Source organism: Passer montanus, unplaced genomic scaffold (genome assembly GCF_014805655.1).
Source record: "Passer montanus isolate IOZ18808 unplaced genomic scaffold, ASM1480565v1 scaffold100, whole genome shotgun sequence".
Lineage (NCBI taxonomy): Eukaryota > Metazoa > Chordata > Aves > Passeriformes > Passeridae > Passer > Passer montanus.
Window position 1 is genome coordinate 1,578,560 of NW_024356506.1, and position 24,980 is coordinate 1,603,539.

Consider the following 24,980-nt stretch of genomic DNA (forward strand, 5'->3'; position numbering starts at 1 on the left):
TGCTCTATAGCAGAAAATTTAAAAAAAAGAAAAAAAAAGACTTTTTAAAGTCTGAGGTGATAGGCAAACCTATCAAAAATATGCTTTTCAGCTCTGAAGTGATGTGAAATCCTCTGAAAGAAATCAAAGTATGTTTTTATGCTTAGGTTATACATACATAATTATTTCATAGGTAATCACCTGAGTTCAATCAATGAAGCACAAAAAGAAACTCTACAACTTCTATTATCTACTTTCCCTCAGAGCTCTTTCACTCCTTTTTCCATCAGCTCAGTTTTCATGGTAGCTGAGCACCTGGTTAATACCTTTAGATATTTCAAGCCACATTTGGGGCCTGTGTGTGTCAAACACCTCTGCTCCAACAGGCGTGGATATTCCCACCTTTGTTTTTGTTCTGCCACTTGGAGAGTTCATGGTGAGCACTTCTATAGGCTTGAAATGCATTTTGGACAGGCCTGCAAATCCTTGGAGAAGCCTGGAAATTTGGTGTGCTCATCACTGCCATGCTCCATAATTAATTGAATGACTCCCAAATGATGTCATTTTGGGCTGGGACTGACCTCAGAGAATTTTGCCCTGTTTCCATACCTGGAGTCCAGCTCAGATCTGGAGGTTGCTCTCTCCCAAGTGAGCACTGTAACCTGCGTTATCCTAAAGGACCAATAAAAAGGAGTTTATATTAATATTTTTGGCAGTGACTGGCATCACCCATCAGCCCAGGGGAAAAAGCAGTGTGAGCTCCTGCCACAGTTTGATTTAGTCCTGGTGAGTCAGAGCCTTTAATTCTCTCTGCTACAGCTCCCTCTGTAAATTAGGGATAATTATTGCCTTCCTCACAATTCTGAGGTGTATTGGAAAGTGAGATTTGGAAATATATTTTGTTTTTCAGACATGGATGCGTTAAGATTAGAACTTCCACCTACTTTTTCTCATCATTCCTGCAATTACAAGGGTTGCATTTTCTGATAAGCCACGCTGGCAGTCTCTGTGGGTTTTGTTGTTTGGGGAAGGGTATCTCCCTTAAAGAGAGGAATTTTTTGGAAGGTTTTGGGCAGAATATGATGTGGAAAGGCTGCTGTCATGTTCCTGGGAAGGTGGTAGCATCACAGAATGGTTTGGGTTGGAAGTGACCTTAAAGATAAACTTATCCCAACCCTCTGCCATGGGCAGGGACCACTTCCACTATCCCTGGTTGCTCCAAGCCCTGTCCAGCCTTGCTTTGAACACTTCCAGGGAATGGAGCAGCCACAGCTTCTCTGGGCAACCTGTGCCAGGGCCTCACCTCCCTGACAGGAAATTAAATTTATTTTAAAATCAAATTCAAGCCTTTTTTTTTTTTTTTTAAGTTTATGGCTTTTAATTTATGGCTAAAAACAGGCACACTGATAAAGACAAGGCGGCGATTCTCTCTGTCTTGGTAATTTTAAGCATTTAATTAATTAATTTAATGTCTTTTAAGTTCTTTAATATTGATAGAGAAAAATAAACCTTTCCTTGTTGTTACTGTGTTTATTCTCTTGTGGCAGCAGAACCTTCACCTTGTCTACTTTTATTTTATATATATATATTTTTAATATTAATATTTTTTCTTTGGATCCAGCCTTACAGCAGCAGAGTTCACCTTCATGTGTCAGGTGCAGGTCCCTCTGAGGGACCAAGTCAGGAAGAAGATTCCCTGCCTGTGTCTGAGGATTTCAGCAGGGGTGAGGTTTCAGCAGGCAGCAGCATCTTCAGTCCTGCAGAGCTGCCTGTCCTCGAGGTGGAAATTTAATGTTCCACAGCACTTTCCATTGCATTAAGCACGGCCCATAAACGTGCTGGAGTGGTACTGGCTGGGATGGTTGACACTGGCTGGGTGCCACGCTCACACCAAACCTCCTTCTCACTCCCCTCTTCAGCTGGAAAGGGGAGGAAAAAAAAATTAAATGCTTTTGGCTTGATATAAGGGCAAGGAGAGAATTTCTGACATAGGCAGAACAGCCTCAACCTAAGGGAAAACTAATTTAACATTGCTGTTCAAAAGTCAGGTTAGGGTGATGAGAAATAAAAACAAATCTTAAAACACCTTCCCACCACCCCTCCCTTCCTTCCAGGCTCAACTTCCCTCAGTATTTTGATTACCTCCTCCCCTCCAGTGGTGTGGGAGCACAGGGAACGGGGTTTATGGTCAGTCCATCACAGGTTGTCTCCGCTGCTCCCTCCTCAAGGCTTGGGCTTTTTACACTCTTCCCCTGCTCCTCCCATGCAAGGCAGTGCTCCATGAACATTTCCAGCACCAGTCCTCCCCATGGGCTGCAGTTTTCATGATCTGCTCCAAGGTGGGTTCCTCCCATGGGATGCAATGCTTCAGGAAGAGGCTGCTCCAGTGAGGATCTCTCATGGGGTCGCAATTCCAGCCAGCCAGCCTGCTCCAGCCTGGGCTTCCCATGGAGTCTAGCCCCCTTTCAGGCTTGTCTCAGTCCCATGGGGTTCTCCATGGGCTGCAGGTGGATCTCTGCTCCCCTGTATTTGCAGGAGGACAGCTGCCTCACCATGATGAGAGCAACATCTGAGAGATGCTCAGCTGATCCCTGCTGATCTGGTGACCCCTGAGGGTGCTGTAATAATATGATTTATCAGGAAGAGGCCACTAGACAAAGCACGAACAGAAGACCAGCTCCAGATAATGCCATGGTGCAGAGTTTGATTTCTCCCTTTGCTTTCAGCTTTTCTCTGCCACCCACTCAGTGTCCTTCGAGCTCTGAGCGCCGGGAGCTGAGTAATGCTCTGGTGTTTATCCTTCATTATGTCATAATGAAAAGTGGCTTTGGTTCAATGGATGTGTAATTTAAATCCTCATCAGAGACCTGAGTGGTCTCAGCCTCCCTCAAAGTCTTCTCATTTGCTCCATCTCATGGTCAGGTGTTGGTTTTAATAAGTAGACGATATTTCACAGCACAGGGAGGGTGTGAAGCTGCTGACAGGAATCTAAATGAGAGCTACAAAGATGGGGAAGGGTCTGCAGGTGAAGCCATATGAGGGGTGGCTGAGATCACTTGGTGTGTTTAGCCTGAAGAGGGGACTGAGGGCAGACCTCAGTGTGGTCTTTTGCATCCTCATGAGAGGAAGAGGAGGGGCAGGCACTGATCCCTGCTCTGTGTGACAGTGACAGAACCTGAGGGAATGGCCTGAAGTTGTGTCAGGGGAGGTTTAGGTTGGTTTTCAGGGAAAGGTTCTTCCCCCAGAGGGTGTTTGGGCACTGGAACAGCTCCCCAGGGCAGTGGTGGCAGCTCCAAGCCTGAGAGAGCTCAGGTACAGGGTGGGATTGCTGCAGGGCCAGGAGTTGGGCTTGATGATCCTGTTGTTCCTTCCAACTCAGGATATTCTATGATTCCATGATTCTCTTCTGGGCAGGCTCCCACATGACTATTTGTTGCCATTTTCACACAGGCACTGCTGTTTTGCCATGCAATGACAGGGGTGGGATGGGGTAAAGTGGCTCAGACAGCTCAGAAAAGGAAGATGAGCTTTGCAGAATGCTTATTATTCGATTATTTAGCCAGGCAAGAATTGTCATTTGGAGAGTGAGAGAGATGGTATCAACAAAGTTGACTGGTTTTTTACTTTTATTCTCTCAACTGTCAGAATAAAATGAATGCCTTTCCTTGAAGAAATATGATTTTTTCTTGATTTCTAGAGAATAAACTTGAAGTTTAATTATATTCAGTGATGCAGTATCACTTCTCATCTTCTGATCACTTTAATTAAATTATTGCAAGGATTGCAAAGCATTAATCTGGTGGTTGGAAAAGTGAGCAAGCACTTGGGAAGTTTTGTGCAGTGATTCTTACCTTGAAGCAAATTCTCTGTAACCATATATGGCTCCATAATTCTGTTTTTCTTCCTAATAATCTGCTAATAATCTATTTCCCTGAGTTATTCAGAGGATGGTATAATACCTAGAAGTGCATGAAACATGTAAGACATTATGGAAATTATGTTCTACATTCATCAGAATGACATGTACATTAAAAACTCAACAATTTCATTAACAGCACACTTCAAATTTTCATGAGAAATTTGGAGGTTTTAGCAAAGATTTAATAGCAGGTGCTTTTAATGTTCTTGCCTTGTAGGACATCTCAGAAAAATATTTACATTGGAATGGAAATATGCTATAAAATGTGTTTTATGTGTATCTATAGCCATATCACATCTATCTAAATACTGTAAGGCAAAGAATTATCACTAATATTCTAACGGTAACAAATGTACTGAGGAATTTAGATTTTTTTAAATTTACCTGCTTTGATATTCATAAAATAAAGTGTTAAGTTGATATTTTGATATTTGATATTTTTTGTGCACTTGTGTGTGCACTGTTTATTGGTTGTGGGCTGGGGTTTTTGTTTGTTTGTTTTTTGCATTTAAGCAGCAAAGGATGGACAAGTCATTGCTTCATACTGGTGAAGTTTCAGTCTATATGGCTGAATACTCTTACGATGCATCCTGCTGTTGAATGTGCCCTATATGTGTTAAATCCACTGAAACTAATGGCAATATCTCCAGGGATTTCCAGGTTTATCACAATATAGAGCCTGAGAGCCTGTGCAGTGCCTGCCTGTGTGCTCACCCAAAACAATTTGCCACGGTTTTCTTTTCAGTCTTTCACAGGTTCTTGTGTGTATATTGGGTAGGACACACCACTGGAGCAGTGATGTAATGCAGAATTCTATTTTGTAGGTGCCATGTAATGCAAAATGATGCATCTTGGTTGCAATAATAATAAAATAATAATAATAATAATAATAACAGTAATAAATGTATTATTGGTGGCATTTCTGTCTTGATATATTTTCTGCTGAACTCAAATTCCCATGGTTTCACTTGCTTTCCCTCATCTCATATGAGCAACTCTGTGTTGTGCTGGAGGCAGAATTTGTCCCTCCCAAAGGAAACTGTAGCTCACCAAAAATAAAAAAAAATCTTGTCTCAGTGAAAGGGAGCAGCACCTGTAAATGAATTATTTTATATCTATTGATGTCAGATGCCAGGAAACATTTATTAGTATTGATTTGGACTAAACACATCTGCAAGGGCTGTTCCCTCAGAGCCCTTTGCTGTTTCCCACTGGCAGGTTCCATGGACATCCTTCCCTCACTGATGTGCAGCCAGGTGGGAATGGAGCTGTGAGGCAGCACTGGGAAGTTTTCATCTCTCTGCTGCAGCTGTAATTAGCTCATTCCCTTGAGCAGGTTGCCTGCCAGTGAATTTCCTACATGGGCTTGCCTCCTGAGCTGTGTTCATGTGGACATGATGGACAGACCGGCTTGGCACAGCAACACCTTCCCAGCAAGGTCCTGGGTTGTGCTGTGCAGCCAAATTGAGGTGTAGGAATAGAGGAATGCATTGTCCATGAGGGAAACTGCCTAATTTAGGAAGAGCAGGGATGGGATCATTGCTCAACACTCCTGTTGGCACACAAAGGACCATTTCCCTGCCCACGTGGAAGTGGGGCAGTGGCCTTTCCTCTGTCCCCACCCCGAGGGCTCCTGGCAGGGCTGGCAGATCCTCTCAGACAGATTGATTGCTCTGTCCCGTCCTCAAACCAGGCTGGAGTCAAAGTTGCTTTATTGACTTAACCGTCATGCGAGTGTTGCCAAATCTAATACGTGGGAATTAAATGGCAATTATCCATTTATTTGAGCTGGCTTCTTCCTCCCTCTGTGTTTCAGCTCTCTCTCAGCTTGCAGGGAGCTCTCCTAATTGAATGCTGATCGGTGCAGCGCTGCCAGCTCTGGCTGGGTGGAGGGATGGGGGCAGCTCTTGACTCCTTGAGAGAGAGGAAAGGCTGTCCAGGCCAACCTGAAGGGACTTGGAGCACTTCCAGACCCAAATCTGGTGTGAGCATCCTGACTCAGGAAGATTTCCCTTGTGCTGCTCTCTGCAGCTCAGGTGTGTCCTCCATCCCCTGAGGGGGATCCCCTCCATCCCATCCTCCATCCCCTGTCTGAGCTGAGCTGTGTCTGCACGAAAATTGCCCTCCACCAGATGGGTGAAGAGGTGGAGCAGTCAGATGAGAATTTAGCAAGGAACAGGAAATATTTGCAGGCTTTTTAGGGCATCCTTGTCGGTTTTCTCTTAGAAAAAACAGTGTTTGATGCTCATATTTGTGTGCTGCAGCCTGGGCTGTACCAGGTCTCTGCATTTTGGCTGTCCAACACTGGCACAGCTAAGCTCTGACCTGGGTTCAGATCCCAGCAGGGGTTGCAGAGATCTTCTGTGTCACTGGGTATCTTAGAGCTCACCAGCTGCCAGAAGTTGTTTTCTAGCACTACTGAAATTCACCTAGGGAATGTGGAACTGTGTTTCCTTTGTACGTGGAGCAAATGCTTTTTTTTTTTTTTTTTAATTATAAAATCCTAGAATGACCTGGGATTTTAAATATCATCCAGTTCCAACCCCTTGCCATGGACAGGGACATCTTCCACTATCCCAGATTGCTCCAAGCCCCATCCAATCCATCCTTGGACACTTCCAGGGATGGGGCAGCCATGAGTTTTCTGGGCAACCCAATGACCAATATCATAGAATCATAGATTTTTTAAGATTGGAAAAGACCTTCAAGTCCAGTTATAAACCCAGGCCTTCCAAATCCACCACAAATGCCCCAAAGTATCATCTTAGTGTACTTTCAATAGGGAAACAGGGTAAGAATGAAACAGCCCTCAAAAACTCTGTATATTGCAACCTTCTGAGTAAAAACCTACATTTTGATGAAAGAGAAAAAGAATTATAATGAATGATTAACAAGATGAATCTTGCTAATGTCCTTTGAGCTTTGTTCTTTAAACATGCCAACTACTGTTTGAGGGATTGAAGCCTCCAACTTTTTAATGGCAGCACAAGAATTGTAACTTTCCACGTCTGTGAAGCTTGTTTTTTTAAATTTTTTATTTTTACAATATTTCAAGACAATGGCATGGAAGTCCCCAGACATAGTTCCAGCCCATTTAGACAGAGAGTGCTTTTAGTGACGCAAAGATGCTCCTTTTAAAAGTGTTGTTTTCCACCTACTCAGTCTATAGGTGCAAAACTTCACTGGAAGTTTTGAAATTCTGTTATTTAGCCATCTTGGATGAAAATACATCTAACCTTGGCATTAACAGTTAAGTGGCATTATATATTTTTATTCTGGCATGCCTTTCAGCTCTTGCAGTCATGGATTTTAAAGCTGGAAGGGATCATGAGATTAATTTGTCAGTCTTTTTGAATTACCTGTATGTGAAGAAATTCCTGCAGTATTATTCAATGTATATTCAGCTCCTTGCATCATCCTTGCAACTGAGACCCAAAGTTGTCATTTCCCCTCATTCTTGCAGGCAGGATCACAGAGATTTCCATAGAAATAGGGGACAGGGTTCCAGTGGAGAAGGGAGAGAGCTTCAGGTGTTGCAGGGTCAGGACCAGGACTCAGGACCATTCCCCTGCTCTTGCCCCCAGCCTGAACAGATCATGGCCCAGAGTCTGGGAAGGTTTTGTTTTCCTCCTGTTTGCAAAAATAGCCCCAAATCTCTTGTGTGGTGGCCCAGAGACCGGAGTGGTTCTGCTTCATGGTGCTGTGGGTGCCTGTTGTGGCTCTGCAGCAAGGGAAGGGGACACAAAAAGAGCCACAACAACTCAGGGGAGACCCCAGTCAGGGTTGTAGAGGTGTTTTTTAGCTGCACCAAACCAGCAAACAGCCTTGGGTTGGCTGTGGGTGGGAACATTTTCATGGGATCATAGAACCATGGAATCTATAAGGCTGGAAAAGACTTCAAAGATTATCAAGTCCAACCTTTGACCAAATACCACCATGGCCACATCGACTCATTTTTTAAACTCTTTTGGTGATGGTGGACTCCACCACTGCCCTGGGCAGCCTGTTCCAATGCTTAACCACTCTTTCAGTGAATAAATGTTTTATAATATCTGATGTGAACCTCCTTTGGTGATCCTTGAGGCTGTTTCCGATTTTTCTATCATGAGTTTCCTGCGAGTCCAACCCCACCTCACCACCACACCTGCCTTCAGGCAGTTGTGGAGAGCAGTGAGTCTCCACTGAACCCACTTTTCTCCAGACTAAACACCCCCAGGACCCCATAGCAGCTGGTAGATACAACTGCCCAGCAAGTTTATCTTGCCTCATTTAAATATTTGGGAACAGAAGTGGTGTGGGATTTGGTAGATCAAAATGCTCTTGCTCTGGAGCAACACCAATACCAGCATGATGCACAGCACCATGTATGCTGCTGTTATAAATCTCATCCTGTATAAATTTATCTCAGGTTTGTTCCTTTAGGTCTCATGCCACTGCACTGCAAACACACCCACAGTCACAGTGCTCACCATGTTGGCTGATATTTTGGTTATTTTGTGTGTATCTTGTCTTTGACTAAGCACAGGGTGTGTACAATTTTGCACCCGTGTGTGCCTATGTGAGGTTTTGTTTCTTTTTTTGTGACTTGGGACTGTTACTGAGAAAAAAAAACCCCAAACAATTAGCTTTTTAGTTAATGTCTAGTGGCAGCAGTACAGAGAATTTCCTCCTGAATATTCAAGCTTTTTCCCCCAGACATGCAGGCAGCACTGTGACATGGGACTGTTAGTGAGAAAAAACCCCAAACAATTAGCTTTTTAGTTAATGTCTAGTGGCAGCAGTACAGAGAATTTCCTCCTGAATATTCAAGCTTTTTCCCCCAGACATGCAGGCAGCACCTTTCTGAGAAAGACACATTCTAGAGATGTAATTCTCCTTACAAATTGCTTTTCTCTCTCGGTGTGCTCTAATTATAGAAGCCTTGACGGCGTTTGTGCAGGCATGGAGGTTGCAGCAGGATTTTCTGATAAAATCAACTCACTCAAAGGAACTGCTGCTAACTGCTCAGGCTGCTGGGTACAGTGAACTGGAGGAGAAGTGCTGATTGACCCCCTCAGGTCCCTGGGGGAGGTTAAACCATCTCAAGTGTGGAATTAGCACAGCACAAGGAATGAGATATGAGAATGAATGAGGCTGCCAAACTCCCCTGTTTTGGGGGAAATCACCTCATGCTGAACTTTCCAACCAGGCTGTGAACTTGGTGGAACTGAATGGGTGTTAGGGGGTGATCCTCCCCTTCTTGACAAGCCTTCAAGAGCTTCAAGATGTTTTTTGTTTGTGTCCAGTGGGAGATATTTTCTGCTTTCAGGAGGAATTGGCTACTGTGACTTTTACATACCCAGTGTGGTTTTCTCAGTGCTGTCCTTTAGCTCATTCATTCAGTGCAGACCTGCAGTGGAGAATTTGACCTGCAAAGCATCTCCTTCCCCAGCAGATCTGTGTGTCCCACCTGGTCTACGTAATCTTTCTTGTGGTTGTCCAGTGGGGATAACACGTGGGAGGTGCAACATGATTGAAAACCTGTGGGAGGCAACTTCTGACCACTTAAGGATCAATGGTTGCCTCTAAAAAGCACCATTTTACCTGTTTCAGCAGCAGTGCAACACATTTCCTGCAGATTATTTTGCTGCTCAGTGCCAGTCCCCTCTGAAGAGGGATTTGGAAAGAAGAAAGGCAGGATATGACCACAAAAGAATCACAGAATCATCAAGGCTGGGAAAGACCTTCATGATCATCAAATCCAACCTTTGACTAGAAAATCATAGCACTCCTGCTCCTTGGATCTTAATCACTGTTTATTTCATCACTGTTTATTTTAAGGAAGAAGAGGAGCTGTGGAATGAGGGAAGGTTGGGAGGAACCTCTGAAGTTCATAGAGTCCAAGATCTCCGCTCAAGCAGGACCAGATGGATGGATGGGCTGAAGTTTGCTGTAGATGAACACAGGCCCTGGGGATGCACCATCCTGGCAACAGAGATGGAGGCAGTTTTGGGGACCCCTTAGTTTCAACCTTCCCTTCCTAAGAAGCAGCAAGGAAGGAATTTCTCCCATGGAGGGAGGAATGTGACTCGTCTCAGTCTCCCTGAGCTGCTTTGTCAGCTCTGCATGGCAGCAGCTGCTGCTGACTGCAAAAGTGGTGGGTGGGAAAAGCAAGGAGAGGCTGAGGGAATGAAGAAAAGGAAGAGGAGGCAAAATGAAGTAAAAAGACAAATAGAATAGGTTGGATTAGAAGAAACTTTAAAGATTATCTGATTCCAGTCCCCTGCATTTGAGAGGACTCCTTCCACTAGACCAGGTTGCTCAGAGCCCCATCCAGCTGTGAACACTTCCAGGGATGAGACACCCACAACTTCCAGGGATGGGGTATCCCCAGACTCACATCCAAGACAGGTCCCCATGAGGTGGCCACTACTGGCTCATGAATGAGTCCCCTGTCCCAGCCAGAGGCTGTCCCCACCTTTTGTCCCCACCATTTGATGCTGGTGGGTGCAAAACCAGCACAAGGGAAGGTGGTGGAGCAGGGATTTGGCAGCAGTCCTGTTCCTTCTGTTGAAACATTAGATTTTCTTATTGCAATCCCAACGCTGACAAAAATCCAGAGAGCCATTGCTGGCAACACCCTGCTCACGTGTTCACATTTACTATTTATAGAGCTGTGCACAGAAGGGAATGGGTGTAGGTGTGCTGGAAATCAGGTGTTAACACTATTATGGTCATTTCATAGGGAATAGGTGTGGGGAAGGGTTTTCTTTGACCTCAGCTGCAGCAACATGCTCAGAGAAGTCGTGGCTTCCATCCCTGGAAGTGTCCAAGGCCAGGTTGGATGAGACTTGGAGCAACCTGGTCTGGTGGAAGGTGTCTCTGTCCATGGTGTGGACTTGGAGCTGGATGAGCTTTAAGGTCCCTTCCAGCCCAAACCATTCTGTGATTCTGTCACTTGCCATGGAATAAGTGTCAGAGAATTCCTGTAGCACTTGGCAAGAACATTTGAAGAGAGGCTACAGGAAGAAAAGAGACATGAAATAATTCAAAATGGAACTCATTGGGTTCTTTGAAAGAATTATTTCCCTGATCCTTAAATGATAATTTGCCTCGGGATTCCTTGGCATTTTCCAAAGGGACTAAAGGATTCCCTCCCGTGGAGGTTGCACATCTGCCCAAGCTTTGCTCTTGGATCCAAAACCTTTCAGATGTATTTTAGTTTAACCTCTTTTCTATGACTTGTACATGCATTTATGCATTTTTCCCTGCATGAACAGTGGTGCTGGTACTCAGGGGGGTGATGTAAGTGATTTTTATTTACTTGTTAAGCTTTTCTTCCTTATGGCTGCCAATTATGTTTAGAACTTATCTGCAAATTAAAAAAAAAGAGAGTTGCACTTACTGAAGGATTTGGGGAAAGCCTTCTTTTTTTCTAATTTTCTTGCTTTTTTTTTTAATATGGGCAAATTTTAAGACCGTATTTCAGTTCAAAATGTCAAAACATTTCCCTTTGAAAGCTTGTAAGGGGCTGCTTCAGCTATGGTAAAGGGAGGAAGGCAAAAAACTTTCAGCTGAAACCAGCTCACTGGGTTTGGCATTTGTATCTGTTGATCTAAACCAGAATGCTTCAGCTAATAAACCAGTTGTCTAAAAAATTTAGCTCAGCCTTTTCTTCATCAGTTTCCTGTCACTTCCACTTTCTCATACTCATCAGTATCACAGTGCTGTGGAATTTTTTATTTATTTTTTTTTAGGCAAATACTTCAAGCCACGTCCCAGTTTTATTTTGAAAGAAAGGGAGAAAGTCTGCGTTCAAGTACATAATAGAGTCTTTCCAATTAAGATGGAGAGCAAAATCTGCTCTGCAGATATTTAATGACTCCTGCTGAGAATGAGAAAGAGAGCAAAGTTCTGCTGAATTAAAGAGCAAAAAAGCCACTTTTTGTCTTGCAGCTGAAGGCACAGTTGACCCTGAGGATGGATCAGTCCTCCTGAACATGGGGCCAGGCCCCAGTGCAGTGTAAATGCTGCTGGTTACCCATGAGGAAAGGATATTTTTGCTTTACAACGGTGCAGAGGGCACTATAATAATGTCTAATTAATGCTAATGCCTATACAGTAATTTTCTTTCCTTTTGTGTGCAAGTGTGGGCATAAAGCTCATTGTCCAAATCACATCATACATGGAGAAACTCCATTTCTTCTGTAGCTTTGCATAAACTTCTAATGAACTTCTCTTTTACTTGAATTTTACTTTTTAGCTATGTCTTTTTAATGCTGTGTTGCTGTGCTGGGTTAGAGGTTTCCTTGTACAGTAATGGGTCTGTGAGATTACTTTTTATAAGGGTGTGTAGAGAACAAGGGAGAATGGATTTAGATTAGAAATTAGTAAGAAATTCTTTACTGTGAGGGTGGTGAGGCCCTGGCACAGGTTGCCCAGAGCAGCTGTGGCTGCCCCATCCCTGGAAATGTCCAAAGCCAGGTTGGACAGGATGTGGAGCAAGCCGGAATAGTGAAAGGTGTCCCTGCCCATGCCAAGGGGCTGGAAGAAGATGATTTTTATCATCCCCTCCAACCCAGATCATTCTACAACTCAATGTTTATAGCTGAAATCATCTATGGAACAGAAGTTTAATTTTTTTTCTATGTACTACATGGCAGTAAGAGGATGTTCTCCTGTACTCCTCCCTTGGTAGATGGGGACAGTCTGTTCCTGAGTGAATGTTCCTCTGTGTGCAAAAAATGAATGACTAATCCTGTAATGTTTCCCCACATTGACCACTTCACTGTGAGGGACAGTAAAAGTGCTTGCCAGTAGCTTGCTCAGGGTCTGAGAAATCAAGATTTGGTCCATGTGAATCCCAGGGAGAGGCAGCTGAGCCAGTGCCTCCTGTGCCAGTCCTTCCTTTCCAGGGAATAACTACAGCAGTAGCTGTGTAACAAGAAACAGGACAAATTATGGCCATTGCTACAACCTCTGCTGACCAGCTGCAGATTCCATAAGCTGTGGGTGACCAGATCCACATAAAATGTCCCACAGAAACAAGCCCAGGAGACTTCCAGAAGCTCTAGCAGATGGCACTTCATCTTCCTGAACGACGTATGGGGTCTGGTACATATGGATTATAAAACCCTGTATAGGTTTTATGATTTCTTCCAAAAGAGCTGATTCTTGGAGCCAGATGGTTTCTATTATGGTTAATCTTAAGCAAACAAAAGTAATTTTCCTTCCTCTATTCAGTAATGCTGAGAAGGTATATAAAGTATCATGCATAAATTAGCAGTATAGTTTTCTTATTTAAACATGATAAAGATTCTCAATAAATGGCAAGGGGTGTATTAACATTTTTCATTTCTTTATAAAATGTCTAATAAATTACCTTGCTCCTTTTTTATCTTTGATGGAGAGTTGAAGCTCTCCAGAAGAGGAGGGTGCATCAGTTGGAACTTTTACTCTGAGTTGGGAAATCCACTCCAACATTTAAAACTTTACCCATGCACAAACCTTTTTTCCCATAGATGGGTGCCAGCTGTTGCATTGCTCCATTGCTATTTTCCATTGCATCCACTTTGTCTCTGTTTCAGTAATTTCTGCTGTCCTGTCATCCCAGATCTCACTTCATCTCTCCAGGGCTTTTAGTTTGTGAAAACTCTTCATGCAGGTCTCAATGACTCTGCAAGGTCTCTCTGAGATTTTTGGTTTTACTTACTGTGTCCTTGGCAGGGCCTGAATTTTGGGTTATGAAGAAAGTTATGAAGAGGAAGAAAATGGGAAGAAAAGGCATTTTCTACACTTGAAATTCTGCACATTTGTGCTGCAACAAGTGTTGACTCTGGAACAAACTTGAGGGTCCAGCATCACATTTACAGGGAGTGTAGAAATATCCATTTACTTGGATCACGGAATGGTTTGGGTTGGAAAGGAACTTAAATCATCCAGTTCCAACCCCTGCCAAGGGCAGGGACATCTTCCACTGTCACAGGCTGCTCCAAGCCCCATCCAACCTGGCCTTGGACATTTCCAGGAATGGAGCATTCACTGTCCCATCCCAATATCCCAATGGGATGTGTTTGTTCAGCTGGAAAGTCATGGCAAGGTAATATTTTGCAGGGTTTCTCTTTTTGTTCATAGGGCTGGTTTTTTCTGCTACCACTCACTTGCATCACGTGGACTTAATCAGGGGAAAAACAATCATCCCCATCTTGTCATTAATAGCCTGAATCTTTAAAACTATATTTTCGAAGGCAGTTAGTGCTGAGTTCATTAATAAGACCAGAAGAGAGGCTGATTAAGTGCCAGTTTAAAAATAAAAACAATATTTTGTGATTTATACCACCAATAAATTTTTAAATAACGACATTTCAAAAATATTTGGATTCTTCATCTTTTTCTCTGGCTGTTTTCACGTTACACTCCCAACAGCTCGGGCAGTAAGTGTAAAATTAATCATTTCCACTTTGCTTTTCCAGTCAATTCCTTTACATTTTCTCATCCTGTTGGTGCTGTTGTTTGTGTTTGCATTAACACAGGACTGCAGACTCTCCCAGGAATATGGCAGTACAAACAAAACTTGCTTTCACTCAGGTTTTATTTATATCCTCATACAGCGTCAATATTAAAAAATGAAACAAATTGTCAAATACCTTAAATTGCCTTTTTTGTTTTGTAGTGACTTAGGTATTCTTTTAAAAATACAGGCAGACACTGTCTTAATGCTTGCTTTTGCCACTGCTTTGGAGCATGAAGGAAGGAACATGATTAGACTTTCCATCTTGGAAAGCAAGAAGCAATAGGATTTGATAGGGATATTTCAAAAATTAATTGGTATTTTCCAGTACATTGATTTATTTCAATCAAAAATGAATTGTCCTTTTAACTCTATTCTAATCCACTACCAGAAAAAGTTTTTAAAAAAAGACAAAAACAAACCAAAAACAAAGTGGTTTTTTTTTCATTTAAAAGCGACTTAACTGGTGTCTTGGTGTCACATCAGAATTATGCAAAACCTTTTAAAGTTTGTCTCCCCATTGCTTAAACATGGAGAAAAACTATTAATTGTAAAACTGTCCAACCAAAACCAAAATTTCCACGCCACCAAAATTAGCAGCTTCTAAATTCACTACCCAGCTCTGTTCTGCATTTATTCTCCATAAAATTTTGCTTAAAATCCGAAGTCTATTTTGCATTTAACCATCACAGAAAATCAACTTTTCCCCTAATTCTCCCATCTGGAGAAGAGTGCTGCAGTCTGTATGGATTCCTGTGGTGAAAGTGGGAGTTCTCTGAATTATTTTGTTCATTTTGCAGAGGTTTGAGCAGGTGGAACAGGGCTGAGGATCCCACCAGCTCCTTTCCCATGGGCTGCCAACCTCGCCTGACCTTCAAATCACCTCTAGCCATTGTGTTGCCCCCATGAAGTGATGGGCTCTTTATTTTTGTAACAGCCTCATGAGTCTTTGACATTTCCTTCTACTAAATCAACAAGAGCTGCTGTTTTTCTTAAAATTAGAAGGCAGTGTGTTTGTTTTGTTTTGTTTTGTTTTTTTCCCATGCTGGTTTGGGGTTTTTTTGATTTTAGTTTTTTTCCCCTGCTGCCTAAACAGGCGCATAGGATGAGAACAGGTTTCTCTGGCAGCATTAATGCAGATGTAGAGAATATCAGGTTTTGTACTGAAGACTGATGTTGCTGTCTAACATCTTTAACAAGCTTGATAAGAAGAGTGAGAAGCACAAACTGTCACTCTGTGCTGGGGAAAAAAAATCTGATATATTTCTAGTGGTCTTTCAAAAGCAGGGAACTTGTTAATAACAAAATGATATAAACAGTTTGGGTAGTAATGTAGCAAAGTTTGTTGGTTGGTTGGGACTTCTGTTTGAGTTTTGTTGGGTGTTTTCCTCCCCATCATGAGCTGGAAGCAGCATGTCTGCTTCATCTCACCCCTTTGCTTTTACAGCAGAGTGTAGCTCATCTTCTGAGTGACACCTTGTGCCAGCAGCTTTCTCTGGTGCTGTTTCTGATCCTCTCTGGGAGTTCTCTGCACCTTGTCAAACTAGAATTGCTGATTTGCCAGGATTTTGGTCATGGATTTGCCGTTCCTCCTCCACAACTGGAGGGAATTTGGGCAGGGCTGCTAACCTGATCCTCTCTGGGAGTTTACCGCACCTTGTCAAACTGGAATTGGTGGTTTTCCAGGATTTTGGTCATGGATTTGCCGTTCACTTGCAAAATCCACCTCCACAACTGGAGGGAATTTGGGCAGGGCTGCTAATTGCTCACTCTGGGCTCATGGAAGAAGGTGTGATGCTCCCCAAGGAGGAGCCTCTCCACTTGGCCAGGATCAGTGCAGGGTCTGGCAGAGTGTTTGTCTCAGGGCTGGCTCCAGGAACAGCCTCTCTTTGTGGACAGTTTGGATATTTATTTTTAATTACTTAGCAGCACATGGGTGGGTTTGGGAGGCTGTTTGTGACTACTGCTGCTGTGAGAAAGTTGGAGATGCACCCTCAGGAACATGGATCCAAAGGTTTAGCAAAGCTGAACAATGAGCTGTTGACACATTTCTACAGCCATGGCAGGGGGTTGGAACTGGATGATCTTTAAGGTCCTTTCCAACCCAAACCATTCTATGATTTCTATGATTTTAACACATTTGCAGATTTCCTTGGCCACTCCTACTTGAGCTGAGACTCTGGCACTGTCTGTGCTGTCCTGGACACACCAGGTGAGGTGCTAATCACTAGAGAGTCTTTTCCTTTCTTCTTCAGCACTTTGTTATTAGCAGATTTGCTAAAGAAGGAAACCAAAGTGAACAAAAACCTCTTAACCAGAAATAATGCCAAGAAGATCTAATTGAATCTTGATTGCACTGTAAAAAGATAATTACTCATAGAACCATAGAATTGTTTGGGATGGATGGGACCTTCAAAATCATCTTGTTCCAACCACCTTCCACTACCACAGGTTGCTCAGGGTCCCATCCAACTTTTCCTTGAACAGTTCCATGGCTGACACATCCACAGCTTCTCCTGGAACTTGTGCCGGTGCCTCATGGATCTCTAATGATTCTTAATGTTTCCTTTTCTCTTTGAGCCAGCTCTTGGGTACACAGAGATTTGTATTTCTGTGGCTGAGAACTTGGTGTTGTGTTTGTAATAGAATTGAGTTGTTTCCCTCATGGGGAGGATGGGAATATGGCAAAGCATTCCTGGTTTAATGCTCCTTAGGACACAAATCATCTCTTGGCTGATTTAAATGGAAGTGAAGGAATTGTGTGCAGCCTTTTTCCTCAGCTAGGTTGTGGAGGGAAGACTTTCTAAATCCTGTATCTTCTTTAATTTCTGAAGCTGACTTTTACTGCTAAGTAATGCTCACCTTTTCCCTTCTTGAATTCCATAAGGGATAATTCTCCATGGCTGGAGTGTCCCTTGCAGTGCCTGCTGTGCCACCAAGGGCACAGGCACTTGCCAAGCTGCCAAGTTTTGGTCCCACTTCCCTAGGCTTCACTGACATGGGGAACTTTTTCCTGAATAGCTTTTTTCCTTGGCTTCCTAGACTTCCTTGGGATAGGCAATGTATTTATTATTTCTCTCAGAAATGTGTATTGTATCTGTATTCAAGGCTTCTTTTTTTATTTTATTTGCGAGGCTTTTCCTAGAAAGAGCCACGCTGAGCTCCAGTTAAAACTTGCAAGCTCTACCAGGAGCGTTTGTTCTGGGGACACTGCACTTACTTCTCTGGGAATGTGTTAATTATATGTAAATTTAGAGGTTTGGATAAGGTGTAGGTATTGAAACTGTTTCAGAGAGCCCAAGACAAAAATGGGGCCCTAGGTGGAGTCCTTACCAACCTGAAATGATTCTCCCTGCCTGCTTTGCCTCCTTGGTCTTATCCCCTCATTGAATTTAGGCCCAGAACTTAATTTGTCTTAGAGATTATGAAGCCTCTGTCTCCTCTGGCCAACTTGCTGTAGCTCTGGTAGGGCTTTCAAAGAAAAAAAATCTATTCTGTGAAAGCAGTTGTGTTGGTTTTACTTTCATTTTCTCTGTAATTTTTCTGGGAGTGTTATCTGGTGGGGAAGTGAGGTGGGAGCAATGTCCTTGTGTAGGGAAAGGCTGAAGTGGAGGGGCAGACACTGATTTCTCCTCTCTGGTGACAGTGACAGGACCTGAGGGAATGGCCTGAAGTTGTGTCAGGGGAGGTTTATTGGATATTAGGAAAAGTTTCTTCACCCAGAGGGTGGCTGGGGACTGGGACATCTCCCCAGGGCTGTGGTCACAGCTCCAAACCTGTCTGAAATGAAGAAGCTTTTGGATAATGCTCTCAGACATATGATGTAATTCTTGTGAGTGTCCTGTTCAGGGCCAGAAGTTGGACTTCAATAAAATTGTCAGTCTCTTCCAACTCAATCAGTTCTGATTCTTGGTTTTCCCTTAGGGAGAGGAGGAGAAGGCAGATACTTCACTGCCTAACACCTCTCCCTTTTAGATGGGTGTGATGAATCATTTTCTTCCAGCTGGGAAGAATTTTACCTTCAGGTAAAACTTTATTCCTAAAACCAGGAAGAAAATGTATTTTGTACATTTGAAGAACTTGGACAAATCAGGAAGATGATTAAAAAAGTGGAAAAAAAAGAAGAACAGGAGTTTATAAGTGTTAATGCAAATAGAGACCTTGAGTTAACCCGTAGGGAATTGAGTTCTTGAACACACTGACCCTTTGGGTGCAAACACTAACTTCATCCCAGTTTTTACACCTGTAATTCCAAAGGTGCCCCATCTTTATGCTGTGGCCATGCTGAGGAGACCCAGGCCCTTTTGGACAAATCTGTAGCAAAAAGCCTCAGAGCTTTTCCATGTGAAACAGCCTCACATTTTACAATGCTGATGAAAATCACGGTGCCCGATGAGTGTGATTTTTGCTTACATTTCCCTTTATCACTTATTTCACTCAAATTTCATCAGCAGGAAATAAAAACCTCCCAAGCTTGCACGCCAGGAGCAACTTCACATTACACATGATTCTTTCATTCTCTTCCATTTCCTTTTCTATTTTAAGCTCACTGTTTAGAGGAAAGGAACTTTGTTCAAACACATCCTTGGCCAATCCTTTCTGCCTGGTGCTTGCTGAAGCTTTTTTTGACCAATGCCAACAGGAGAGCAGAGGTGATGAGGAGAATCAAGGTTCCTGGAGTTTACAGGAAAGGGGAAGGCAGTGGAAGACCAAAACAGTGTTCTGGCAGTGGAAGAAACCAAGGGGTGTGGAGCATGGGATCAGACACCAGAGAATCCACAGGGAGGAACCCCCTGGGAAGCTGTTGAGTACTGGGCACTAAAGGACTTGTCTGGGGTGGGTGTAGGTGTCTGTGCCCCCACCACTTCTTGCCTTTTGTATTTTCTTCCTTACATGACAGTCTGCTTCTTTCTCTTTACTCTTTCTTGTCCTTGGCCTACTTCACCCTCTTCCACCTTTTCACTTTAATGCCAAGTCTTGTGTAAAAATTAAAACAAAGACACGAATTTACCATTTTTTTCTCCAGAGCAAATCTCTTTTCCTCTCTGGCCAGCAGCCAAAAATCAATCTCTAACTCTGCCAGGAGTTCATTTCCCAGAGCCAGAGGCACATGCCTCTCATTGCGGATCTCAGTCTTCAATGAGGAATTATTCTCTTGGATAATGGTATGAAAAGGGGGGGAATTGAAGCTTTGCAATGGCTTGAGTGGTCCTGGAGGAGGAACAAGGTGCTGGAAGGGTGAGACTCACCCACTCAGCTCAGCTGTGAAAGGGTTAAGCCCCAGGGCTGGGTGTGGTGGGGCTGAATTCCTACTGCTGGAGGTAAATTGAGGATTTGGGGTGGATAGTTTGGAATCAGATGAGCAGGTTGCTTCCTGCCTGCTTTTTTTACTCCTTGCAGGTGTTTCATGGCACAAAAGAGGAGTCTGGAGACCAAGTAGCTTTCTGTGGGAGTTTCTTCAGCAAAGGATGATGCTGTAATTTCAGTTAAAGCTTTCAAAGGAGAGGAGCTGCAGGAAATCTGTGACTTTCTGTAACAGACCACAGATGTAATTCCTGGTGGTGCTCTGGGGATAAGTCCATGGCAATTTGAGGTGCTTAGTTGCTTTGCTACAGCCACATTAGGTATTGTAAGGAGAAAGATCAAATTCTTGTCCTGTTTTTCCTCTTTCCCCCCATTTTACTCATGTTACTTTAATTACTGCTGCTTCTTCCCTGCAACTTTTAGGTTATTTTGGGTTTGCTGCAAAATTGAGTTCAGGGAGGGAATTGACTTCACCTGGCTGCAGAAAAGCCATTAGGAGCTCCAAATTAGTGTGAAATAATTAATAGGAAAGGAAGATTAACGTGGCAAACACGGGTGCTTTTCATTAACATGAAGTGAAAGGATGTTCCAGTAGGTTCCTTTGCCATGAGTGTTGTCCTGGACCTCCAGCAATTCCCTTTTACATTAATTTTATCCAGCTCACTCGAGACAAGACCTTATAAGCCTGGTCAGGCATCATGTTTGGCTTGTCTTGAGGAGGAACTGAAATAAATTCCTGCTGGGATTTCTCCTTCCCTACCAAAGCTGCTGGTGGTGGTGCTTGGAGCTGTGGATTGCCTCAGCCCATGAGAACCCCAGGGATGCTCAGGTGCAGCAGAATTATTTTCTCCCTCCTGAGCAGGACTGGGGGAAGCAGCCCATGAGTCCTTGGGCTCTGTTTTGCTCCAAACACAAACACCACATCCCTCTAGTGCCAGTCCTCACCCAGAGCTGTCATCTGTAGACAGAATTGTGATGAATTAAAGATTATAATTGCTCTGAATTGTGGAAAGTGATGGCACTGAGTTCTCTGAAATAGTGGTTGCAAAAATCCTGTTTAAGTCTTGCATGGGTTTTTGAGCTCCTCAACCACTCCTTACAATTCCCTGAAGGGAGATTGCAGCCAGGTTGGGTCTGTCACTTCTCCCAGGAAGGAAATGATAGAAAAAGAGGAAATGGCCTCAAGATTCACCAGGTGAGGTTTGTTTTGGATATTGGGAACGATTTCTTCAATGAAAGGGTCATCAGTCATGAGAACAGGGTGTCAGGGGAAGTGACTGAGTCACCATCCCTGGAGATATTGGAAAGATGTGTAGATGTGGCACTCTAGGCACAGAGTGTAGTGGTGGATTTAGCAATGCTTGGTTAATGGTTGGAAACAAAGGTTTTTTTCCAACCTGATTCCATGATTCAGTTTCCTTTTTCTTTATTTTTTTTTCTATCTCCTTTTTTTTTTTTTTTTCCAGAGTGTGACAGGTAACACAGAGGTCTAAGATGCCACCCCTGCACAGCAGATGGGTGTGAGGTGATGTTTCATGGCTGGATTTAAACTTGCTGCAGCCTCACAGATTTTTTTGCCCAGATGAAGCAATTTCTGGATAAAACTCCACACCCAAGTCACAAATTCCCTCAAGGTCCCACTCACAGCTGAAGTCTCCCCTGCAGAGTGTGCAGTGACACACTTTGCTTTGGCAGTGCAGATATTGAAAAAACTCTTTTTTCCATCTCTTTCACCTACCTGTGGGCCTGGGAGGCTTTTCAGGCAAGAGAAAGAAGAATTAAATAGGCAAATATCAGAAATGCCATTGTTTGCTGCTGCTCTGGGAGTTGGTTGGTGGGGTTTGTGTGACCTGGTCTGGTGGAAGGTGTCCCTGACCATGGTGGCAGGACCAGGTGATATTTAGGGTCCCTTCCAGCTCCAAACATTCTATGATTTCTGTGAGTAAAAAATAAATATAATGACAATAAATATGGCAAGAAATCACTATATGCTAGGCAGGGAGGAGGTTGAACTGATAGCAGAGGAAGTTGGGTTGTCCTGGGATCCAAGGGGATTTTCCTGGAAAAATAAACAGAAAGAATTCAAATGTTTTTTGGAAACGTCCAGTTAAGGAAATAGAGGAGAAACCATTTGCATCTGGGATTCTGTAACACATCCACTGCAAAACCTTCACAGCCTTGAGGACCCACAGGTTAAATAAAAGTAATTTTTTCCCAGCTGTGGCCCAAACTCTGTTATAGTCAGGACATGTATTTAATGCATAACATCATTTAATGCATATCAGAAACCTCCTAATCCTTCTTGGGGAATCATAATATTTAGGTATTCACTTGATGTAATCAAAGATGTTTAATTTTTTATCAGACTTCACATCCACTTTACTTCTCAGTCTTGTTTTTTCTTCCTTGGCTTAGTAGTACAGAGGCAGTTTTGCTTTGCTTTCTGCTGCTGTTTTTAAATTGTTCTGCTTGTCTGCTTGAACTGCTGCATCCTCCATGAATAGTTACAACATCTCGGCTTGATGTGTTGAAGCTTGAAATTGGAGTAGTTAAAACAGCCTCCTTGTTACTATTTTCTTTTCTTTTGCAAAATAAAAACAAAATAAAAGCCAGAACTAGGAGCATGCTGTGATGTGAAATAAAAAGTCTAGGGGCAGGAAAAACTGCATGCCAAATACAGTGAAATTTTCTCAGAAAAAAACATTCTCCTTGAATTGCATTTTCAAAGTAATTGGAAATTTTGGACAAAAGTTTAATTTTCTTTGTTGGGTGGGTTTTTTTGAGATTTAATTTGCATTTCTTTTTAGGCATGAGGGGGATTGTGGGTGCTGTTAGATAGGTGTGGACTGAGGAGGAGTTTATAACCTCACAGTCCTCTTCCATTTATATAATTTTGACTGCAATAAATATTTGGAGGCTTAAAAATGGAATTATTTCCATGATTTCAGAGTATGAGCCACATGCATTATCTCTTTCCCATTAGGGAATTGTGCCACAGGATGAGAAAACTGGTCTCCCACCAATAAATATAAATAAATCTCACCCTCCCAAATTAGCACCTGAGCTTTTGGATAGTTTTTCACTTCATGGAACAACTCTGGACTCTCAGTGTTGCTCTGTGTTTCCCTCTCAGTGAAACTGGTGCTTCTCCTGCCTTTTGCAACATTTGGGATTTGTCATCTTGACTCTTGGTGTGACTTTGGCCCTTGAAATGACTCCTCAGAGGTACCTGCTGGAGGCTGTGCAGGAGAGTCCCCATGTGGGAGCACACTGGAGTCTGCAGTCTGGATTATTTTGGGATTTAAAGCAGAGCTGTTCCCAGCCTGGTGATTCCAACTGAGCTCTTGAGGGAATTCCCAGCCCTTGGTTTGGTTGCTTCATGGTTCATCTGAGGCTTTGTTCAGTACTCAGTGCATGTGGATTCAGGATCACTGGGCCAGGATAAAAATCTGTTGAGGCAAATTTAGTGTTTCTAAGGATAGAATAAAATAAAGACGTTTAAAAAAAAAAAACAACAAAAACACCCATCCAAAATGAGTTCTATACCGAAATGTGCAGATGAGTTCTCTCTGGAACATGTTAGCACTCTGAAAATCCAAGAAAAAGCTTCTAAAATGGGGGTAATAACAGTCTGTAAAGATCCAAAAATCTTTTCCTGTGCTGCTCTTTCACCAGTGATTTAATGAGAGCTGGACTTTGTTAGCAACAAGTGAAATTCCTGGGGGACAGGGGAGCCCACAGTAATTTCTGCTCTTCTGCAGCCTCCTCTATGGAACAAAGGAAAGGAGTGTCTGGGACAGCTGATTTAGGAGAAACTGCAGGAAGAGAAGAGTGGGAAAATCTCTAGCAATAAGGCCCTGTGCATTTGGATTAAACAGCATTTAATACCCTGGATTTGTTCATCCTGACAGGGTGATCCATGACTTTATTTACAGCTGTTGCAGGGCTGAGCTGTCTCTGTGAGTGTGAGAAGCAGTGGAAATTCTGCTCTCTGAATGTGCAGCTGCTCCTCCAGCACTGGGAGATGCATCCTCAGCCCTGACCTGAGCAGTGCATCCAGCAGGCTTCTTGTTTTGCCCAATTTCCCTCATTTTTTGCCCTGCTCCACCGTTATCTTTCTGCTCTGCCAAGTGCAGGTTGGGTGTGTGGTGCTTTAGCAGCTTAGGGAAATCTGGTGAAGGGATGCAGAGTAGGTCAGAGCTCCAGTCTGCTGACTTGCAGAAATTAATCTCAGCTCCTGTTTGAGTCTGAGATGCTTCACCTCAGAGGAGCAGCTGGGTGGTAACAGGGGCTGTTTTACTCTGCTGCGTGGACAAGCACTGGGGTGGTACAAGTTATGACCAAAGTTTCAGGTAAAGCAGCTTCTGGGAAACCCACGAAAGCTGACACAGGTGGGAGGCAGAATAAAAAAATCTGCTGGAAAGCTGCTGCCATAAAACCGGTGACAAAGACATCATTACAAGCGAGTGTTTCTCTGGTGACTGTGATCAATCAAAATTGAAATGCCTGTTAAATCTTATTTACGTGATGTATCCTTACTCTGTAAGACGGACTTAATACAGCCATAATTAATAGTGTTAAGCTGAAGGAAGGCAGATTTAGATGGGATATTAGAAAGAAATTATTCTCGGTGAGGGTAGAAAGACCCTGGCACAGGTTTCCCAGAGAAGCTGTGGCTGTCCCATCCCTGGAAGTGTCCAAGGCCAGGTTGGATGGGGCTTGGAGCAGCCTGGGATAGTGGAAAGTGTCCCTGCCCATGGCAGGGTGATAGAATTGGATAATCTTTAAGGCCTCTTACAACCCAAAATATTCTGTGATTCTCTAGTATAGCTCAGTCTACCATCACATGACCCCTTCTCTGGGAGTGATGAAACTGTGGAGAAGTTTGAGACAGTTTCAGGGATTTTAAAGTTGGTAAATGAAGCTAAAAACCAAACCAAAAAAAAAAAAAAAATAGTATAGCTCAGTCTACCATCACATGACCCCTTCTCTGGGAGTGATGAAACTGTGGAGAAGTTTGGGACAGTTTCAGGGATTTTAAAGTTGGGAAATGAAGCTAAAAAACCAAACAAAAAAAAAAAATGAAACAAAAAAAAAAATTCTAAATAAACAAACAGAACAACACCAACAAAACCCAAAAAAACCTAATAAAAACAAAACCCCAAAACAACAACAAAAATAATTTTAAAAAACAAACAAACAAAAAAAAAGTCCCACGCCACCTTCCACCAAAACTGAAATCACCCAAAAAACCTAATAACAAACAAAACCCCAAAACAACATCAACAA

General features: G+C 43.0%; 1 protein-coding gene across 6 annotated transcripts in view; it reads left to right on the forward strand.

Moving 5' to 3' along the window:
* TSNARE1 (t-SNARE domain containing 1) overlaps positions 1 to 24,980 on the forward strand; it is a 450,340-nt gene that overhangs the window by 124,233 nt on the left and 301,127 nt on the right. The gene's annotated exons all lie outside the window — the stretch shown is intronic.